The 23,556-nt window shown below is 41.3% G+C and overlaps 2 long non-coding RNA genes and 3 pseudogenes across 2 annotated transcripts; 2 read left to right on the forward strand and 3 right to left on the reverse strand.

Annotated features, from left to right (window-relative positions):
* Positions 1-515: 515 nt before the first annotated feature.
* LOC139555894 (transcription factor HES-5-like) lies at positions 516-2,211 on the reverse strand (annotated as a pseudogene).
* A 4,325-nt stretch (positions 2,212-6,536) lies between these two features.
* LOC139555886 (transcription factor HES-5-like) lies at positions 6,537-7,846 on the reverse strand (annotated as a pseudogene).
* An 870-nt stretch (positions 7,847-8,716) lies between these two features.
* Positions 8,717-9,962, forward strand: LOC139555901 (uncharacterized). Its single transcript, XR_011671036.1, has 2 exons — positions 8,717-8,918; positions 9,028-9,962. It is a non-coding gene; the product is annotated as an uncharacterized lncRNA (long non-coding RNA).
* An 838-nt stretch (positions 9,963-10,800) lies between these two features.
* On the reverse strand, positions 10,801-13,575 carry LOC139555915 (uncharacterized). Its single transcript, XR_011671040.1, has 3 exons — positions 13,246-13,575; positions 12,136-12,212; positions 10,801-12,021 (listed from the first exon to the last, which is right to left on the reverse strand). It is a non-coding gene; the product is annotated as an uncharacterized lncRNA (long non-coding RNA).
* LOC139555908 (transcription factor HES-5-like) lies at positions 13,575-14,925 on the forward strand (annotated as a pseudogene).
* The last annotated feature ends 8,631 nt before the right edge of the window (positions 14,926-23,556 follow it).

Below are 23,556 nucleotides of genomic sequence, written 5' to 3' on the forward strand. Positions count from 1 at the left end.
AGTGACACATCACGTAAGCTATTGAGTTTGGGGAGCACATCTGCTCTAAACTTTTAGAGAACTTAGATGACAGTACCAAGTTTTGGCCAAACACCTGGAATCACTGATATCAGGACCAGTCTAAAAATCATGAAAATGTAATTGAACATACATGTAAAACAGGGACATCAGCAACAACAAAAAACAGTCATGCCTCCTAGGAAACTCATAATTAGGAAGAATTATCTCTCTATATTTAATTTCACATGTCAAATAAAACAATGAATGTAAGTAGTTATGTATGGATATAAATATCTCTTGACTTTTACCTTACTTGGTAGATTTTGACTGCACCCAGAGGTAGAAAGGAATATGTAGATTCAGTGTTGTATTCTAATGCATTCAAGATCATTGTGTACAGTCTTGGGTCAAAGTAGGCTTTTTTGCTTCTACATATGGAATTTAATAAATCAGTAATGTAACCGTATTGGAAGCTCGTCTCAGTGAAGAAAATAATAAAGAAACAGAGAAGAAGATTTAATTTGATGATTTGTATATTTATTCAGACTGACTAGAATACCCACATTTAGGGTAAATATTTCAACAGAAAGAAAGTGATCAAAAATCACATTAAAAACGTGGATAAATCTTCAAGACATGATACTCTAACAGACTATAAGATACACAATAACTGTCTTTATAAAAGACAACATTGTTTAAACTAGACAAGGGTTTCACATTAAAGGAAAACATTTTCTCACCTTTACAATGTACACATTATTCAAACAGCGTGAGCAACATTTTCACACATAAAGTCTGATCTTTAAACAGATCAATTATTTCTAATCACAGAGTGATGATTACAGGTATAATTCCCAGTTTGGGTAAATAACCATCATGGAGGATCAGTGATTCTGTAGCTCAAGTTGATCAATAACAAATGTTTAACTAATACTGATACATACTTCACAGAAGATGCTCAATATAATGTTAATATGACCATATCACTACAACAATGTAGTTGTAACAACATTTTGGGTTAAAAGTCCTCATGGAGGACCATTGATGTTGTAGCTCAGGTTGAACATAATTACATATATAACTGATAGATGCGACACAGAACATGCTCAATACAATGTCAATAATGCTATATCACTGTTGTAAAACATTGTTGTATTTTACCTTTTCACCTTAAAACAGATCAATCATAGAAAATCACGAACAGATTGATGATATAACACCTATTTTGCGGTAAAGGTCCTCATGGAGGACCATAGAAGTTGATGCTGATCATGTTGATCATGAATGAACATATGATCAATATCAACACGTTTTACAAAACATAAATGTTATTATTCAATGATCAATTTGATCATTTTCTTAAAAAAACATTACAACTTGTTCAGTACAACAGAAAATGAGTCTTAATAACAGCAAGACTTTTAAAACATCCTGCTCAAGCAGAATATGAAGAAGATCTCTGATCACTGTCCATCACATTAATGTTAGACCAACATGGTCCATTGAGTTTGTTTGAGAGTGGAGTTCCAGTCTGTAGGACTCTACCAGGGCCTCCAGAGAGCAGTGTTGACTGGACTCTTCTCTTTGCTGGTGCTGTGCTGGGCTGTGGAGCTCAACTGAGGCAGGTCACTCTCCCTTCTGTTCTTATCAGAGGATGGCTGCAGGCTCTGGAAGTGGCTTAGCAGTCTTCTCTGGGACTGTGTCTTCACATAATTCTTGGACAGGAAGTGCACAATTTCTTGGACACACCTGGAGTAACCCTGATTGACAGCTGCTGAGTAGGAGGAGGAGCTAACTGGCTGCTACTGTAGCTGTTGTCTCAGCAAGCAAACTGGCAAATCCTGGATGTCGGCTATCTCCAGCTTGGAGTCCGACTGCTGGTTGAGGATCTCTGGACCCAGGAGAGACTTGAGCTGCTCAATGCTGTTGTTGATACGATCTCTGTGTAACTTCTCCATCAATGGCTTTGTTAACTACAAGAAGAGCTGATCTTATTCTGAAATAGGGCATTATTGAAACTAATAAATAATCAATCAAATCGGATGAATTTCCTTAAATTCGATTATTCAATTTACCTTGTCAGAGTCAGGTGCTCATTAGAGTAGATCATAGCTGAAGTGATTGTAGGTGCCATGGCTGGATCTCTGTGCTGTACTGTTCTCTGTGTAGAGTGAATCTGATGTCTAATGGCTTCATATCTCCTATATACAGTCCATAATCTGCATATGAATGTGTGGGTCTTGGGCTTGTTGGAATTTCTCACAGTCTGTAGCCAATGGGTGAGCTTGGGAGGACAATGAGGAATGTGGAGCTGCCACATGCTCAGTGTTCTTATTGCTGGGGGACAATGGTCACGTCTCATGGAACAGGTGGAGAGGTGGGGGGTGATAGAGAGGGTTGTGTGAATCTGGGAAACTAGTGACCCCCAGATCTGCTGCCTGATGTTGGGATCAATGATGCTGAGAGAGCACAAACTCATCATCACAACTTACACATGAAATTTACAATGTAACTTAGTCCCCACCTATGAAAACATTGTTGAATGCATAGTGTTTAAACGCTTTATTACTGATTCAGTCACATTTTATTATCTCACAATGAATGTGAGATAATGACAAAAAATCTGATATAGTATAGTGTTTTACATTTTGTCACAATTGAAAAGTTAAACATATTTATAATTTTCTGTGCTGCTGAATTTCATTTTTGTCAAAATAAATTAATATTGAGTCAAATATGACATCTTTCGAAAATATAAAGTATGTTAATTTGCAGAGAAATATAGCTTATGGTTAAGTTCACAGGTTCGATATTGTACTAATATCATGAGGTCTCAAAAGTCAGAAGTAGTAATTATACTGTCAAGCACTCTGGAGTCCAGAGGTAGCAGATGTTTCCTCTCTTGAGGCTACTGGTCAGTGTGAGTAGAGAACTGATCTGAGTTTCCCACACTGAGTCATGTGTGCTGTGATCAATGCACTACAAAACCTGCTCAGTGAACCCTCACTGACGGCTATTGGCTCTGTGTTCTATTATAGACAGAGTATGACATCACAGACCATCTGGATTTTGGAGGGAAACACTAGAACACTTGATTTTATCCCCAAAGTGTGCTGCAAGACATATACTGTACTTTATCAGTGTTCATTTCTACATGATTTAATTTTAACCACAATGATTTTGTATTTTATTTGTACATTTATGTTCAAATTGCTTTATATGTTTACATTCAGATTTACATCTTGCAGAATCTTAATATTCAAATTAACATTTCTAAATCATTCATGCACAGTTGCACACACATTTGGTTATAGATCTAATATCATGTGTCTTGATCCAGCTTCCACCCCAAAGGAAGACAGAAGAGAAGGAGAAAGAAAGAGTTAAACCCTGGAGAAACTGATGTATTCAGCTATTGTTTAATTCCCTTCTATAAGTGTTGCTATTCCCCAGTGACTCTGGGTGTTCCCCAGACAGTCAGGTGCTGATGGGACTGATGATGACGATGACACTAGACTGAGACTCTGCTCTCCAGAGCTTTCCCACACTCTGCCCATTGACAGAGCTTCCACCTAACAACAGAAGTGTGCCTTGTTAAATGCTAATTCATCTCTACACAAGCAGTTCCCATTAAGCACCTGGGGGAGAAAAAATTAATACATCTGACATGCATATATTAAGAAGGTAGTAAATACAAATATTTTGACTATTGGATGATATAGACTTGTACAGCATATGGCCATTCAGAGATGGTCAAGATTGGACTGAATAGTGAAGATATTTCAAGCGTGTACGTTTTAGATATAAGATTTAAAATCTTCGATACAACATTCACATTTTAGCAGATGCTCTTATCCAGTGTGACTTACAGTAGCAAGTGCATACTTTTTTTTGTACTGATCACCTGTAGGTCTTGGACCCACAACCCTGGCATTGTAAGCGCCTTGCTCTACCTACTGAATTACACAGGACTACTACAATGTAATCATGTTTGTATAAGTGTAATATAATGTATTTCCTGATCTGTTACCTAATTCCTCTTACACCCTATCATAATAAAAAAACACTTGTGCAGTCCTTATAATTCATTATATCTGTGATATAATTCATTTATAGAATTCAATGATGAAACCTTACAAGTGAAATTCCTTCTCACCCCTCATCATACAGGGTACAGAAGTCTATTGTCCCAAAGCGGGTCTGTGAGTGAGTTTTCCTTGGTTTCCCACACTCTCTCCATTCACTGCTCTCAATGGAGGAACAATAGAAGTGTGCCTTATTATAATGCATTATATTAGCGATTCAGTTCAGTCCGGTTTCTAGGCAACCATTAAATATGCTTCAATTATAAAAACAGCATCTGGTACTAGAGAAGGTTCCCTGAAAAACTTGGATTGGAGGAAATTATTTAGTTAAAGAACAGTCAGCACTATAGAGTAGCACTTGTCTTGGTTCTGACCTAAATTGAATCAATGAGAGACAAGTGACATGTTGATTTTAGCCATCACCTTAACCCTAACCTTAATCCCAACCCTAGTTTTACTGTATGTCCACACCCCTTCTGAACCCTAACACTAAACACAACCCTAACTCCAGCTTCATGTCCACACCCCATTTCAACCCTAATCATAACCCTAACCCCAACCCCAACTCTAGCTTCATGTCCACACCCTGTTTTAATCCTAACCATAACCATAACCCCAACTCTAGCTTCATGTCCACACCCCGTTTCAACCCTAACCATAACCCCAACTCCAGCTTCTTGTCCACACCCCGTTTCAACCCTAACCATAACCATAACCCCAACTCTAGCTTCATGTCCACACCCCCTTTCAACCCTAACCATAACCCTAACCCTAACTCTAACTCTAGCTTCATGTCCACACCCCGTTTCAACCCTAACCCTAACCATAACCCTAACTCTAGCTTCATGTCCACACCCTGGGCCTTTTCTTCTTACATGCTGACCACACAGCTCGTGCCTCAACGAGATTCTGCGTTGCCAGGCGCTAAAATAGAACTTGGTTCTGTTTGTGATGCCTGACGCGCTGCAAGTCCTGCCTCTCTCATCTCCTCATTGGTTTTTAGGACGCTATACCCACGTACCATCGCCTCATTGGTTTTTAGGAGCATATATCCACGTGGGTGATTGAAAGATGAACTGAGGTCCACACTCCAGTGCAGTCGGTGGTGGTATTGCACCTTAAAGTTGGTTGCCAACCGCCATATATAGTTCAACGAAGAAGAAGAAGCCTGAAGGAGGAGAGATTACTAGAAACAAACTCAATTGACCCTTTTACCTGTGGATTAATTGTTGGAGTAGAGGACCTTGTTCATTTCAGCTAAGATAACAACCCAATGTTTATATCCCAGACAAATTAGCTTGCAACAGCAAGCTAGCTAGCTAAATGTCCATATATGTTTCATGCTATTCGACCTATCCCAAATGAATAAGGTTGGTTCAGCGTTTGTTTTGATATTTCAACCTGCGTGTCCTGATCGTGTCTGGTGTGGGTGGACAAAATCATCATGCACGTGATGGTGCAGCATGTGGTCAGCATGTTAGACACATAAAGCCATCACTATTTCTGTACCTGCTCATAACTGGGACCACTGATTGAGATGCAATATTTTAAACTTCCAAAACTTCATTACAAATCATTGCAAAAGTAAGTATGACCTTATACAGTAGATCTGTGTTGTATTCTACAGTCAATATGTTGATGACAGTAGAGAGAAGGAAAGATCAAGAACAAAACAAATGATTTCATTATTTTGGGATTTATTGACATTGACTCAAAGAGTCGCATCATAGACTTGAACACCTAAATATAAGGTGAATAGTTTAGGTGATTACACATCACAACCAGAACATGGATAAATCTCCAAGACATATGATACTCGAACAGAGTATAGGATACACATTTACTGTCTTTATAAAAGACATCATAAAGGTTTCATGTTGAGACATTTTTCTTCTTCTTCTCCCCTCTACAATATACACACCATTAATAATGTGAGTAACATTTTAATCCATAACGTCTGATCTTTAAACAGATCAATTATTTCCAATCACAGAGTGATGATTACAGGTATAATTCCCAGTTTGGGTAAATAATCATCATGGAGCTCAAGTTCAAGTTGATCAATAACAAATGTTTAACTAATACTGATACATACTTCACAGAAGATGCTCAATATAATGTTAATATGACAATATCACTACAAAAATGTAGTTGTAACAAAATTGCTTATTCTTGAATACGTGTTGACCTTTAAACAGATCGGTAACAGATAATCACAAAAATATGATTAAATACCCATTTTGGGTTAAAAATCCTCATGGATGACCATTGAAATTGATGTTGATCATTAATTAGCACATGGTCAACATAATCAACATATGCTTCACAAACATAAAGGTTATTAACATGACAATTTCTTTGTAAAAACTGTTTTACTTCTTCAGTGCAATTATAATGACAACTTTTAATCAAAACAAAACTTTTAAAACAACATGCACAAGCAGAATATGAAGAAGATCTCTGATCACTGTCCATCACATTAATGTTAGACCAACATGGTCCATTGAGTTTGTTTGAGAGTGGAGTTCCAGTCTGTAGGACTCTACCAGAGACTCCAGAGAGTGATGTTGACTGGACTCTTCTCTTTGCTGATGCTGTGCTGGGCTGGGAGCTGAACTGAGGCAGGTCACTCTCCCTCCTGTTCTTATCAGAGGTTGGATGCAGGCTCTGGAAGTGGCTCAGCAGTCTTCTCTGGGTCTGTGTCTTCACCTCATCCTTGGTCAGGAAGTGCACAATCTCTTGGACATAACTGGAGTAAACCTGATTGACAGCTGCAGAGCAAGAGGAGGAGCTCACTGACTGGTTCTGTTGCTGTCGTCCCCAGGATGTCGGCTTTCTCCAGCTTGGAGTTTGGCTGCTGGTTGAGGATCTCTGGACCCAGGAGAGACTTGAGCTGCTCAATGCTGTTGTTGATACGATCTCTGCATAACTTCTCAACCACTGGCTTTCTTATCTGCAAGAAGAGAAGTCATTAATAGTATTTTTCTGAATACAACAGAGCTGACATGAATGGCTGTATTCTAGAAGCAAATACTGAAACAATGTAACACTATTTGTAACTCAATTTACCTTGTTGGTCAGCGTCAGGTGCTCATTAGAGTAGATCACAGCTGAAGTGATTGTAGGTGCCATGGCTGGATCTCTGTGCTGTAGAGGACTCTGTGTTGAGAGAATCTGAGTTCTACTGACTTCATATCTCCTATATACAGTCCATAATCTGCATACGAATGTGTGGGTCTTGGGCTTGTTGGAATTTCTCACAGTCTGTTGCCAATGGGTGAGCTTGGAAGGACAATGCGGAATGTGGAGCTGCCACATGCTCAGTGTTCTTATTGCTGGGGGACAATGGTCACGTCTCATGAAACAGGTGAAGTGGTGGGGGTGATGGAGAGTGTCTCACAGAGTGCTGCGTGAATCTGCAGAACCGGTTACCCCCAGATCTACTGCCTGATGCTGGGATCAATGATACTGACAGAGTGCACGCTCATCATCACAATTTACACGTGTGAGATCAACACAGGTTTCTAAAACGCATAGGAAAACACAACATTATATAATGATAATGCTGGTAGGCTACTCACATTTAAAAAATTGGAGTCATTTCAGACTGATCTTTCTCTAGCTGATGACCTCGCAGGTATTGTGACTCCATCAGAGTGCATCAGCTGTGAGGTGATGATGACCTCCTGTCTGTCTGTCTGTCTGTCTACTCGCTCAAGAACTCTCCCCGGGGCTCCCGCCCAGGCAGCACACTTTCCTCCTCTGAGCTCCACAGCACAGCTGGCTCTACAACACAACGCTGAGCGTGCCCCAGTCGCACGCCCTCCTCTCTTTGGAGATGGGAGCCACAGGGACACACGGCTTCCCACACTTCTGAATGCAGCTTGCTGAGCCGCGAGACATAATAGAAGTGTGTCTGCTCTCACAAAGACCCACTGGCTGTTCCCATGCACAGCCAGCCATGCTGGGAGAGAGATTGGTTTATAGGGCAGTCTAGTACCAACAGACAAACCATCTGTATCCCTGATAACTCAGATTGGGAATACTTTAAGGAATTGCACAATATTGAAAAAATATTTCCACCGAATAAATTTTTAAAATATATATTGAAGAGAAAGTTTACAAATGTACCATTTTATGGATACGCCAAAAGTTGATTATGTATCTGGGCCATTAGCAAATAGGATTGATTAGCTGATCTAGTAGACTCTTGCCATGACCAAGTTCCTGTGAAAAGGCCATTTCATAAATATGGCTATTACACACATTTATCGTCATTATGTGATTTGGGATCTAATGCAATGATAGTTAGCTGCTGTAGGACGAAAAATACTTGTGATCCTAGCATATGTCACATTTGCATTTTGTTGATTTGTGTCACAACTTGACATGGGAACAGTCTTTTTCTGAGTACACATGGGTATATAGAGACGTTCTCAGGGACTAACGTGGCCAACCTCTTTTGCATATGGCTTAAAGAACAACATCCCACCTGTCCTGTGCGGAATCAGCTATTATTCCCACTGGCTATTGTCCCACCTTCAGAGCCCTCTGATTGGCTGCAGAGCATGAGACAGCGCGAGAGGAGGCACATAAATACAGAGTGGAGTTGCAGAGTTCACTATCGAATGCTCTCTTAGCATCAGCTGAGCCAAGACCAGCAGCAACACAGCAGAACAGAGGAGCTACCAGAACACAAACTCCAGACCACCATCAAGATCAACATCTCTACTTGATTTCCGAGCTGCAAACTCAAGGCCAACATCTGAAAATGCCTGCCTACTTGGACATTGCTCTTCAGGGCAGCATGAATGTGAAAGATCAGCACATTAGGTAAGCTCATGATCAATTACACTGAAATACTTCAGGTCATAAGAGTTCAAAATTAATAAAGCCTATGTGTGAGAAGAGATGTTCATGAGTGTCTTGTCTTGTTTTTCAGATGTAAACTCTCTCTGTTGGAGAGGAAGTGCAGCAGCGGTGTGGAGAAACTGAAGATAGTTATTGGAGAACACCTACAGAACGGGATCCCTACATCTCCCATATCTCCTATTCTGGAGAAAACTGTGTTGTTTTTCACTCCCAAGAAGGTCTTGCTGTCACCCACCGGCTATTCTAAATATTCCAGGGACATGCTGCGTCTCTTTCCCGCTCCAGAGGAGGACATTGTACCACTCTGTTTTGAACAATGAACTGATAAATGGATGGACGTGGAGGTTACCATTCAGAGCTCACAGACCCTGCTGTAATTAACTGTGGCCTTGGTTTAATGTATTCCCTTGTGATGCTGCTATAAACATAGACTGCAACTGATTGACAGATATTGGATCGCAACTGACAGAGACACATAGCTAAATTAATACTTTTTTCTTTTATACATTTTGTCTAAAAGTACAAGGATTTTGTGAAGCTTAGTTTTGTGTATGTTGCAAATTCTCTAGAAATTATTTGGAAATGCATTGCATGCATTGTTATAAGCAGTTGTACTGCTCTATCCTTTCCCTGAGAAAGTCACCTTTGGATGAATTTGTTGATCTATGTTACCTGAAAGAGAGTGGAGTTGGTTACTCTGATTGTAAACACTTGTCCTCAGAGTTTGAATTACAGAGTGCTGGCCACTCTTGTTATAAAGTAGAAGTATTGAAAATATGACCATTGGTTTATCCCACTTTCTTAGGGTATGTGAGTCAATGTATAATTTGAACCCTGCTTTCCTTTATACTAATGGGAAATGCTATGATTTTAATGTTAAAGCATATTGTTTATTTTGTTTTCAATGACTTATTAATGGCTTCACACATACAAAAATGTGCCTAAAGGGTTTTCAAATGTGCCTAACATGTTTCATTCAAAGACTAAATAAATATTTGGATAATATATTTCACTTCTCTTTTCATATTGTATTCAGACCTCAGAAGGATGAGGAATACGGCATGACATCATTAGGTATATGCTATATATATGTTTGTGTCTCATGACATCATTAGGTATATGCTATATATATGTTTGTGTCTCATGACATCATTAGGTATATGCTATATATATGTTTGTGTCTCATGACATCATTAGGTATATGCTATATATATGTTTGTGTCTCATGACATCATTAGGTATATGCTATATATATGTTTGTGTCTCATGACATCATTAGGTATATGCTATATATATGTTTGTGTCTCATGACATCATTAGGTATATGCTATATATATGTTTGTGTCTCATGACATCATTAGGTATATGCTATATATATGTTTGTGTCTCATGACATCATTAGGTATATGCTATATATATGTTTGTGTCTCATGACATCATTAGGTATATGCTATATATATGTTTGTGTCTCATGACATCATTAGGTATATGCTATATATATGTTTGTGTCTCATGACATCATTAGGTATATGCTATATATATGTTTGTGTCTCATGACATCATTAGGTATATGCTATATATATGTTTGTGTCTCATGACATCATTAGGTATATGCTATATGTATGGTTGTGTCTCATGACATCATTAGGTATATGCTATATATATGTTTGTGTCTCATGACATCATTAGGTATATGCTATATATATGTTTGTGTCTCATGACATCATTAGGTATATGCTATATATATGTTTGTGTCTCATGACATCATTAGGTATATGCTATATATATGTTTGTGTCTCATGACATCATTAGGTATATGCTATATATATGTTTGTGTCTCATGACATCATTAGTGTCTCATGACATCATTAGGTATATGCTATATATATGTTTGTGTCTCATGACATCATTAGTGTCTCATTACATCATTAGGTATATGCTATATATATGTTTGTGTCTCATGACATCATTAGTGTCTCATGACATCATTAGGTATATGCTATATATATGTTTGTGTCTCATGGAGGAATGAATTGTTCTCTCAGTTTTATGCTCTTGACAAGAAATGACAGAAAAACTCAATGATATACAACTGATGAATATGTAGGGTCATTCATACCCCTCAATTTTATCCCACAGAAAACATTAATTGGAGAAACATAAAAGTGAATACACATACAGTACAGGCCAGGTGTGCTATAAAAAAAATACATTGACATTCATTTATATAAAAAAATGGTGTAAACCCTTTCAATGTAGAACGTACTACCTGAACATAAGTGAATAACTTACTTCGATAGTGCATGAATAAACACACTATACTATACCTAAAGTGTTATACACCTTAATTAAGCAGTTCCACAAACTTCAGAAAACCCTTCACTGTCCAGCAAGTTTTATACTGGAATTTGTTCAAGCATCAATGACTGTATATGGCTAAATCCACAATACCCACATAAGTACACATTTACTCCTGACTTACTGCAATGCAACTATTCTGTTAATATGTGTATCAGAATATCCAGATGTTGTTGTGTCTAAAGTCAAGTCAGCAACATGCTCAACTTTAGAAAAATCACAACACTACACGAATTGGTTTCCTGATTCAAAATACCATAAGTAATTAACTGGTTATTCATAATGGTAGTTGCAAAATTGCTATTTTGTTATACTCTTGTACCTAGCACACTTGCAGTTCAGTCATATTGAAATGGAGTAATATTTAACTAACAAGCTACTCACCAGGCACTTTTGGGGAATTGTATTAAGAGACAAAATAGCTTAATAAGGCATACTTCTATTGTTTGAAGGTATTTCTGTCAATGGGCAAAATGTGGGAATGCTCTGGCGAGCAGAGTCACAGTTCAGTCTTATTGGCAACATCATTCCTCACATCAATATAAACATTAATAACAATGTAATTTTCCACAAAACAGATAGAGAATATACTTTTTTGGTTTACCTGAGTAAAATTAAATAAATACATGCTTGTGAAACAGTATGGAAGGAACCAATGGTCGTTTTCCCCTCCAGAATCCAGATGGTCTGTGACGTCAGGCTGGGTCTATAGCACAACACAGAGTCAAAAGCCGTCACTAATGCTCCACTGAGCAGTTTTTGTAGTGCATTGATCACAGCACACAGGACTGTGGGAAACTCAAATCAGTTCTCTACTCACACTGACCAGCAGCCTCAAGACAGAGGACACATCTGCTACCTCCAGACTTCACTACCTCTGGCAGTAGTCTGTCAAATCTGTGAATACACAGACACAAGAGCAGTATTGCAACATAAATATACCAGGGGGGAATTTCAACTTACTTACTACTACACAATATTACGTTTTAAAAGTGGCAATGTTCTTAAAGTCTCTGTTTCTAAAATTTAAATAAAAGTAATCAAATTATTATAGCTAGAACCTTATGTTAAAAATATGTATAAAAACATCTATAAGGGTCTATTCCATTTCCAATAACTTAAATGCAACTGTAGGTTCTCTATTTTGAAACAATATTCACATAGAAATGTAACCATCAAAAACACATCAGTTTGATGTAGTCAGCCTGTAAGTTGTGCTGATGAGCATGTGCTCTGTCAGTTTCATTGATCCCAACATCCAGCCTGGTCTCATAGACTAGACATAACATAGGAAATGTAAATCAGGGACATTCAAATTAGTATGATATGTTTAGTTTAGTATGATTACATAAGACAGACATTTACTTAGATGGTGGGTGGGTGTATAGCGTAAACATCTAGTAACCCAAAGGTTGCGGGTTCAAATCTCACCACAGACAACTTAAGCATTTTAGCTAATAAGCACAATTTCGACAACTTACTACTTTTTAGCTACTTTGCATCCACTTACTACCCTTTTAGTTAAACTTTCCCCTAACCGTAAACCTTTTAGCTAGCCTTTCCCCTAACCCTTACCTTAACCCTTTTAGCTAACCTTTCCCCTAACCCTTACCTTAACCCTTTTAGCTAACCTTTCCCCTAACCCTTACCTTAACCCTTTTAGCTAACCTTTCCCCTAACCCTAACCGTAAACCTTTTAGCTAACCTTTCCCCTAACCCTTACCTTAACCCTTTTAGCTAACCTTTCCCCTAACCCTTACCTTAACCCTTTTAGCTAACCTTTCCCCTAACCCTTACCTTAAAACCCTTTAGCTAACCCTTACCCTAACCGTAACCCTTTAACTTAACTCCTGAACTTATGGACATCCACAAATTAATACATACCATATGAAACGTAACATACTAAATAGTGTGTCTCGTATTTACTTACAGAATAATACGAAATGCTCTGAGACCAGGTTGCAACATCAGGCAGCAGATCTGGGGGTCACCAGTTTCCCAGATTCACACAGCGTTCTGTGAGACACTCTCCACCCCCCTCCACCTGCTCCCCTGAGATGTGACCATTGTCCCGCCTCAATAGGAACACTGAGTATGTGGCAGTTCCATATTCCTTCATTGTCTTTCCAAGCTCACCCATTGGCTACAGACTGTGAGAAATTCCAACAAGCCCAAGACCCACACATTCATATGCAGATTATGGACTATATATAGGAGAGATGAAGCCAGTAGGAATCAGATTCACTCTACATGGAGACCTCTACAGCACAGAGATCCAGTCATGGTACCTACAATCACTTCAGCTGTGATCTACTCTAATGAGCACCTGACTCTGACCAACAAGGTAAATTGAGTTACAAATAGTGTTACATTGTTTCAGTATTTGCTTTTAGAATACAGCCATTCATGTCAGCTCTGTCGTATTCAGAATAAGGTTATTAATGACTCTCCTCTTCTCTTCTTGCATCTAAGAAAGCCAGTGGTGGAAAAGTTATGCAGATATCGTATCAACAACAGCATTGAGCAGCTCAAGTCTCTCCTGCGTCCAGAGATCCTCAACCAGCAGTCGGACTCCAAGCTGGAGAAAGCCGACATCCTGGAGATGACAGCAACAGAACCAGTCAGTGAGCTCCTCCTCTTGCTCTGCAGCAGTCAATCAGGGTTACTCCAGGTGTGTCCAAGAGATTGTGCACTTCCTGTCCAAGGATGATGTGAAGACACAGACCCAGAGAAGACTGCTGAGCCACTTCCAGAGCCTGCATCCAACCTCTAATAAGAACAGGAGGGAGAGTGACCTGCCTCAGTTCAGCTCCCAGCCCAGTACAGAATCAGCAAAGAGAAGAGTCCAGTCAACATCGCCCTCTGGAGGCCCTGGTAGAGTCCTACAGACTGAAGCTCAACTCAGAAAAAGTCAATGGACCATGTTGGTCTAACATTAATGTGATGGACAGTGATCAGAGATCTTCTTCATATTCTGCTTGTGCAGGTTGTTTTAAAAGTTGTGTTTCGATTTAAACTTTTAATTTCAGTTGTGCTGAACAAGTTAAACGTTTTTGCTAAGGAAACAATGAAATCTACAATCACTGCATTTTTGTAATGTTAATAACCTTTATGTTTTGTGAAGCATATATTGATTATGTTGATCAGTTGTTTATTCGTGATCAACATCAACTTCAATGGTCATCCATGAGGACTTTTAACCCAAAATGGGTATTTAATTATATTTTTGTGATGGTCTATTACCGATCTGTTTAAAGGTCAACACGTATTCAAGAATAAGCAATTTTGTTACAACTTAATTTTAAAGATCAGACTTCATGTGTGAAAATGTTTCTAATATTATTATTATGATATTGATGTATATACTTCCTATGATAGAAAACGGTTCTCTCTTATAAAATCTCTTTATTTTAAACTTGCGTATTTTATAAAGACAGTAACTGTGTATCCTATACTATGTTAGAGTATCACATGTCTTGGAGATTTATCCATGTTCTGGTTGAGATGTTTAATCACTTTATTTCTATTGAAATATTCACCTTACATTAAGGTATTCGATGATGCAATTCAGTGAGTCAGTCTGAATAAACACACAAATCATCAAATATAATCCTCTTGTCTGTTACTTCATTTTTCTCATCACTGAACAAGCTTCCAATAGAGTTACATTACTGATTTATGATATTCCACATATACAGTGAGCTCCAAAAGTATTGTTACAGTGACATAAAAAAATAAATGGTACAATTGGTTCCATATTCATAGCATGCAATGACTAAATTAAGCTTGTGACTTTAATGATTTGTTGGATGCATTTGGTATTTGTATCTGTTATGTTTCAGATTATTTTGTGCCCAATAGAAATTAATGTTAATGTATTGTGTCATTTTGGAGTAACTTTTATTGTAAATAAGAATATAATATGTTTCTAAACACTTCTACATTAATATGGATGCTACCATGATTACAGATAATTCTGAATGAATCATTAATAATGATGAGTGAGAAAGTTACCTTACCCCTCCCCTGTTATTGTAATGGTGAGAGGTTAGCATGTCTTGGGGGTATGATACTGTATGATACTTTGTGTGGCTGTGACTTTCTCAAACATCATTATTTACAATACATTCAAGACTATCCGTAATGATGGTAGCATCCACATTAACGTAGAAGTGTTTAGAAACATATTATATTTTTTTATTTACAATAAAAGTGACTTCAAAATGACACTACATTAATTACCATTGATTTCTATTGGTTACAAAATAATCTTAAATACAACCCAAACAGACAGCAAATGCGTCCAACAAGTTAGTAGAGTCACAAGCTTGATGTAATCACTGTGTGCTAGGAATATGGGACCAACTAGTACACTTTTTACTACTTTAATACACTATAAGTGAATTTGTCAAAATACTTTTGGTCCCTTAAAATGGGGACCAAAAGTTGGTCCCATATGTACAAAAACTAAACGGTTCACCCGATATGGATGAGAATACCCTCAGATGAAAGCTGACAGTCTGCACTTTAACCTCGTAGTCATTGTATCATTTCAAATCCAAAGTGTTGCAGTACAAAGCTAAAACAACAACAAATGTGTTACTGTCTCAATACTTCTGGAGGTCACTGTAGCTACATGGGGCTGAATAAAGAAAAGCCTACCATGAACCAAGACTGCACGGAATGAGCTTGAAAGAAGGACACACTAAATATAGATATCATTCACCTCTTGGTGCTAAGTTCAACATTTACAGAGTAAAATAAAATACATTTCTACTCATATATTATTACTTTACATGAATTGGTTTGATGAGTCAGTAACAATTTAGGCTGTTCATTTAACATATGATGTCACTGAAGTATAATGAAGTGTGTGTTACAGGCTTTAGTTTTTCCATTTCTATTTCGATTTTGGACGTTAGCAGGTGGGGTTCACCGATTGGTGTCACCTCATTAGTCAATATGTGTTACAGGCTGTATGTAACAATATGTGTTATCCAGGCTGTATCACGATTGGGAGTTCCACAGGGTGGCGCACAATTGGCCCAGCGTCGTCTGGGTTTGGCCGGGGTAGGCCATCATTGTAAATAAGAATTTGTTCTTAACTGACTTGCCTAGTTAAATAAAGGTTAAATATACAGTATATTTATATGTTTAATTACACATGTGCTGGTTTGTCATCTCGTTAGTGGGAAGGTGTTTCACATGTGCTATCCCAGGTGCAATTTAAGAGAGGCTGGTCCAGTGCTATAGTTGTCTTGAGAGATGTGAGGGGTAACACCTTTAGCTGGCTCTCTCTATTTGATTTTTAGACAAACAATCCTTTAGCTGATCTTCCCTGTTTTTGTTTTGCGCAACTTTTTGTTTTTGCTTCCTGTCTTTAAGTTTGGTGTGGGTTCTTTTGTTTACCTCTTCTTGGGAAAATTTAGTGGGCGCTCATGGTGGGTGTCTTTTTAGGTACCAGTTGTTGTTGCTAGTCAACTTTCATGAGTGTATTTCAGCCCTTCCTAAAACCCCACCTGCTTCGTTTTGGTTATTGTCAGTGACTCTTTGTTTGTTTCCCTTTCTGTTTGAGCGACAACTTTTGGTTGTCTTGCTGGGGAACGTAACAGTGTGTAAGAGATAATTGATCCCATGAGTCCCAGAGGCATGGCTGTGTTGTTTTTACTGAAACACTTGTTTTATGTAAATATTTTTTTTGTATATCATTGATTTATTTTTTGTTTGTTCATGATATATCAATTATTCCAGGTGTTAGGCCAAAACTGGCACTGTCGTCTTAGTGCTCTAAAAGTTTAGGTCTGCAGGGCTGCATAATGTGATGTTCAATAAGACACACTTCTATTGTCCTTCCATTTAAAGCAGTGAATGGAGAGAGTGTGGGAAGCCGAGGAGAACTCACTTACAGAGCCCCTTTGGGGCAATAGACTGGGACCTCTATCCTAGACCGTCAGAAGTTAGATGGGGTCTGAATCTCTACGGGAAAATGAATGGATCTACTGCTAATGATCCCAAAAATGTTCTGTATTTTGTGTCTTGCAGGAAGAAATCTGATCAAATATTTACATTTTCACTAAAAAGGTTCAAGACATCATATTTCGATCATTTGCTTTTTTAAGCATATTTGAGCAATACTTACATCTTCTTCAAGATTAATGTGATATATCCCGTTTTTATGCTGTTTGTATGTGAGGCATGGTTGAAAGTGAAACATGCCACACAAACACGCTTACAATTTGAATTGATTCTCTGTAACAATGAGTCTTTATCTGTTTCCTAAGAAAAATATTTCATAAATGAGCTTTACCCCCAAGGGCTTGATGGGAACTACTTGTGAAAGATGAATTAGCATTTAACAAGGCACACTTTTGTTGTTTAGCGGAAGCTATGTCAATGGGCAGAGTCAAACTTTAGCGTCATCATCAGTCCCATCAGCACCTGACTGTCTGGGGAACACCCAGAGTCACTGGGGAATAGCAACACTTATAGAAGGGAATTAAACAATAGCTGAATACATCAGTTTCTCCAGGGTTTAACTCTTTCTTTCTCCTTCTCTTCTGTCTTCCTTTGGGGTGGAAGCTGGATCAAGAAACATGATATTAGATCTAAAATATAATTTGTGTGAAACTGTGCATACTTTATTTTAAACTTTTTAATTTGAATATTAAGTTTCTCCAAAATCACAATCTGAATGTAAACATATAAAGCAAGTTGAACATAAACGTACAAATAAAATCCAAAATCAATGTGATTAAAATGAAATAATGTAGAAATGAACACAAATACAGTACAGTATATGCTTTGCAGCACACTTTTAGGACAAAATCAAGTGTTCTAGTGTTTTCCTCCAGAAGCCAGATGGTCTGTGATGTCATACAGATGGTCTGTGATGTCATCTGTCAGTACAACACAGAGCCAATAGCCATCACTGAGGGTCCACTGAGCAGCTTTTGTAGTGCATTGATCACAGCACACCCAGGGTGTGGACATGAAGCTAGAGTTAGGGTTATGGTTATGGTTAGGGTTGAAATAGGGTGTGGACATGAAGCTAGAGTTAGGGTTATGGTTATGGTTAGGGTTGAAATAGGGTGTGGACATGAAGCTAGAGTTAGGGTTATGGTTATGGTTAGGGTTGAAACAGAGTGTGGACATGAAGCTGGAGTTAGGGTTATGGTTAGGGTTGAAACGGGGTGTGGACATGAAGCTGGAGTTAGGGTTATGGTTAGGGTTGAAACGGGGTGTGGACATGAAGCTAGAGTTAGGGTTATGGTTAGGGTTGAAACGGGGTGTGGACATGAAGCTAGAGTTAGGGTTATGGTTATGGTTGAAACGGGGTGAGGACATGAAGCTAGAGTTAGGGTTATGGTTAGGGTTGAAACGGGGTGTGGACATGAAGCTGGAGTTAGGGTTATGGTTAGGGTTAGGGTTAAAACAGAGTGTGGACATGAAGCTGGAGTTAGGGTTAGGGTTATGGTTAGGGTTGAAACAGGGTGTGGACATGAAGCTAGAGTTAGGGTTAGGGTTATGGTTAGGGTTGAAACAGGGTGTGGACATGAAGCTAGAGTTAGGGTTATGGTTATGGTTAGGGTTGAAACAGAGTGTGGGCATGAAGCTAGAGTTAGGGTTATGGTTAGGGTTAGGGTTGAAACGGGGTGTGGACATGAAGCTAGAGTTATTGTTAGGGTTATGGTTAGGGTTGAAACGGGGTGTGGACATGAAGCTAGAGTTAGGGTTATGGTTATGGTTAGGGTTGAAACAGGGTGTGGACATGAAGCTAGAGTTAGGGTTATGGTTATGGTTAGGGTTGAAACAGAGTGTGGACATGAAGCTGGAGTTAGGGTTATGGTTAGGGTTGAAACGGGGTGTGGACATGAAGCTGGAGTTAGGGTTATGGTTAGGGTTGAAACGGGGTGTGGACATGAAGCTAGAGTTAGGGTTATGGTTAGGGTTGAAACGGGGTGTGGACATGAAGCTAGAGTTAGGGTTATGGTTAGGGTTGAAACGGGGTGTGGACATGAAGCTAGAGTTAGGGTTATGGTTAGGGTTGAAACGGGGTGTGGACATGAAGCTAGAGTTAGGGTTATGGTTAGGGTTGAAACGGGGTGTGGACATGAAGCTGGAGTTAGGGTTATGGTTAGGGTTGAGACAGAGTGTGGACATGAAGCTGGAGTTAGGGTTATGGTTAGGGTTAGGGTTAAAACAGAGTGTGGACATGAAGCTGGAGTTAGGGTTAGGGTTATGGTTAGGGTTGAAACAGGGTGTGGACATGAAGCTAGAGTTAGGGTTAGGGTTATGGTTAGGGTTGAAACAGGGTGTGGACATGAAGCTAGAGTTAGGGTTATGGTTATGGTTAGGGTTGAAACAGAGTGTGGACATGAAGCTAGAGTTAGGGTTATGGTTAGGGTTAGGGTTGAAACAGAGTGTGGACATGAAGCTAGATGTCACGATCGTCGTAACAATGAAGAGAGGAGGACCAAGGCGCAGCGTGATAACAGTACATCTTCTTTTATTACCGAAGACGAACACGAAACGAACACTGACAAACGAAACAAAAACAACAAACGACCGTGAAGCTATAAAAAGAAAGTGCAGACACAAGCAACTAACGTAAAGACATAGACAATCACCCACAAACTACCTAATGACTATGGCTGCCTAAATATGGCTCCCAATCAGAGACAACGATAGACAGCTGTCTCTAATTGAGAACCAATCTAGGCAACCATAGACATACAAACACCTAGACTGAACACTGCCCCATAAACATACAAAAAACCCTAGACAATACAAAAACACATACATCCCCCATGTCACACCCTGACCTAACTAAAATAATAAAGAAAACAAAGATAACTAAGGCCAGGGTGTGACAGTACCCCCCCCCCCAAAGGTGTGGACTCCGGCCGCAAAACCTGACACAGAAGAGGAGGGTCCGGGTGGGCCTTCTCACGGCGGCGGCTCGGGTGCGGGGACGTGGACCCCACTCCACCATAGTCAATACCCGCTTTGGTGGCGCCTCTGGAGCGAGGACCCTTACAGCGAGTCCCGGACTGAAGACTATCCTAGAGGGCGCCACTGGACGGAGGGGTAGCTCCGGACTGAGGGGCAGCTCCGGACTGAGGGGCAGCTCCGGACTGAGGGGCAGCTCCGGACTGAGGGGCAGCTCCGGACTGAGGGGCAGCTCCGGACTGAGGGGCAGCTCCGGACTGAGGGGTAGCTCCGGACTGAGGGGCAGCTCCGGACTGAGGGGCAGCTCCGGACTGAGGGGCATCTCCGGACTGAGGGGCAGCTCCGGACTGAAGGGCAGCTCCAGACTGAGGGGACTGAGGGGACTGGAAGGCAGCTCATGACTGGAGGGCAGCTCATGACTGGCGGGCGGCTCTGGCAGCTCCTGACTGGATGGCGGCTCTGGCAGCTCCTGGCTGACTGGCGGCTCTGGCAGCTCCTGGCTGACTGGCGGCTCTGGCAGCTCCTGGCTGACTGGCGGCTCTGGCAGCTCCTGACTGGCGGGCGGCTCTGGCAGCTCCTGACTGGCGGGCGGCTCTGGCGGCTCCTGACTGGCGGGCGGCTCTGGCGGCTCCTGACTGACGGACGGCTCTAGCGGCTCGGGACAGACGGGCGGCTCAGATGGCGCTGGGCAGGCAGCTCAGATGGCGCTGGGCAGGCAGGCAGCTCAGATGGCGCTGGGCAGGCAGGCAGCTCAGATGGCGCTGGGAAGGCAGGCAGCTCAGATGGCGCTGGGCCGGCAGGCAGCTCAGATGGCGCTGGGCAGACGGGCAGTGCAGGCGGCACTGAGTAGACGGCTGACTCTGACCTGCTGAGGCGCACAGTAGGCCTGGTGCGTGGTGCCGGAACTGGTGGTACCGGACTGGAGACACGCACCACTAGGCGAGTGCGGGGAGCAGGAACAGTGCACACTGGCCTCTCAAGGCGCACTATAGGCCTGATACGTGGTACCGGCACTGGTGGTACCGGGCTGAGGGCACGTACCTCAGGGCGAGTGCGGGGAGAAGGAACAGTGCGTACAGGGCTCTGGAGACGTACAGGAGGCTTGGTGCGTGGTGTTGGCACTGGTGGTACTGGGCTGGGAACACTCACCACCGGGCGAGTGCGAGGGGCTGCCACAGGAGAGCTGGTGCGTGGGGCTGCCACAGGAGAGCTGGTGCGCTGAGCTGGCACAGAACGTGCAGGGCTAGGGAGGCACACAGGAGGCCTGGTGCGTGGTGCTGGCACAGTCTTCACCAGCCTGCTAGCACGCACCTCAGGACTAGTATGGAGAGCTGACTCAGGTGATACCAAATCCCGCACACGCTCCTTCACGCGGATGCGGTGCTTTATGCTCCACACCAGCAAATCCCTAATTTCTCTCTCCTCCAATTTCCCCATTAATTCATCCACACTCTCAGCTTCACTCCCCTTGCTCACCTCCAATTCCACCTCGACTGGCTCTGGTTCCATCTTTGGCTCCTCACAGTAAGCACGGGGAGCTGGCTCAAGTCTCCTACTTGACCCAGCTACACTCCCCAAGAGCCCCCCCCCAAGGAATTTTTGGGGTTGCCAGCCGCTCTGCCGTGCTAGCTCCTCATACCGGCGCCTCTCTGCTTTCGCTGCCTCCAGCTCTGCCTTGGGGCGGCGATATTCCCCTGGTTGTGCCCAGGGTCCTCCGCCATCTAATATTTCCTCCCAATTCCAATATTCCTGCGATCGCTGCTGCTGCCTTGTATCACGCTGCTTGGTCCGGTTTTGGTGGGTGATTCTGTCACGATCGTCGTAACAATGAAGAGAGGAGGACCAAGGCGCAGCGTGATAGCAGTACATCTTCTTTTATTACCGAAGACGAACACGAAACGAACACTGACAAACTATACAAAAACAACAAACGACCGTGAAGCTATAAAACGAAAGTGCAGACACAAGCAACTAACGTAAAGACATAGACAATCACCCACAAACTACCTAATGACTATGGCTGCCTAAATATGGCTCCCAATCAGAGACAACGATAGACAGCTGTCTCTAATTGAGAACCAATCTAGGCAACCATAGACATACAAACACCTAGACTGAACACTGCCCCATAAACATACAAAAAACCCTAGACAATTCAAAAACACATACATCCCCCATGTCACACCCTGACCTAACTAAAATAATAAAGAAAACAAAGATAACTAAGGCCAGGGTGTGACACTAGAGTTAGGGTTATGGTTAGGGTTGGAACGGGGTGTGGACATGAAGCTAGAGTTAGGGTTATGGTTAGGGTTGAAACGGGGTGTGGACATGAAGCTAGAGTTAGCGTTTTGGTTAGTGTTGAAACGGGGTGTGGACATGAAGCTAGAGTTAGGGGTTATGGTTAGGGTTGAAACGGGGCGTGGACATGAAGCTAGAGTTAGGGTTATGGTTAGGGTTGAAACAGGGTGTGGACATGAAGCTAGAGTTAGGGTTAGGGTTATGGTTAGGGTTGAAACAGGGTGTGGACATGAAGCTGGAGTTAGGGTTATGGTTAGGGTTGAAACGGGGTGTGGACATGAAGCTAGAGTTAGGGTTATGGTTAGGGTTGAAACGGGGTTTGGACATGAAGCTAGAGTTAGGGTTAGGGTTATGGTTAGGGTTGAAACAGGGTGTGGACATGAAGCTGGAGTTAGGGTTAGGGTTATGGTTAGGGTTGAAACAGGGTGTGGACATGAAGCTGGAGTTAGGGTTATGGTTAGGGTTGAAACGGGGTGTGGACATGAAGCTAGAGTTAGGGTTATGGTTAGGGTTGAAACGGGGTGTGGACATGAAGCTAGAGTTAGGGTTTTGGTTAGTGTTGAAACGGGGTGTGGACATGAAGCTAAAGTTAGGGTTATGGTTAGGGTTGAAACGGGGTGTGGACATGAAGCTAGAGTTAGGGTTATGGTTAGGGTTGAAACGGGGTGTGGACATGAAGCTAGAGTTAGGGTTATGGTTAGGGTTGAAACGGGGTGTGGACATGAAGCTAGAGTTGGAGTTAGGGTTAGGGTTATGGTTAGGGTTGAAACGGGGTGTGGACATGAAGCTAGAGTTAGGGTCATGGTTAGGGTTGAAACGGGGTGTGGACATGAAGCTAGAGTTGGAGTTAGGGTTATGGTTAGGGTTGAAACGGGGTGTGGACATGAAGCTAGAGTTAGTGTTTTGGTTAGGGTTGAAACGGGGTGTGGACATGAAGCTGGAGTTAGGGTTGTGTTTAGTGTTAGGGTTCAGAAGGGGTGTGGACATACAG

Source organism: Salvelinus alpinus, chromosome 2 (assembly GCF_045679555.1).
Source record: "Salvelinus alpinus chromosome 2, SLU_Salpinus.1, whole genome shotgun sequence".
NCBI classification, from domain to species: Eukaryota; Metazoa; Chordata; class Actinopteri; order Salmoniformes; family Salmonidae; genus Salvelinus; species Salvelinus alpinus.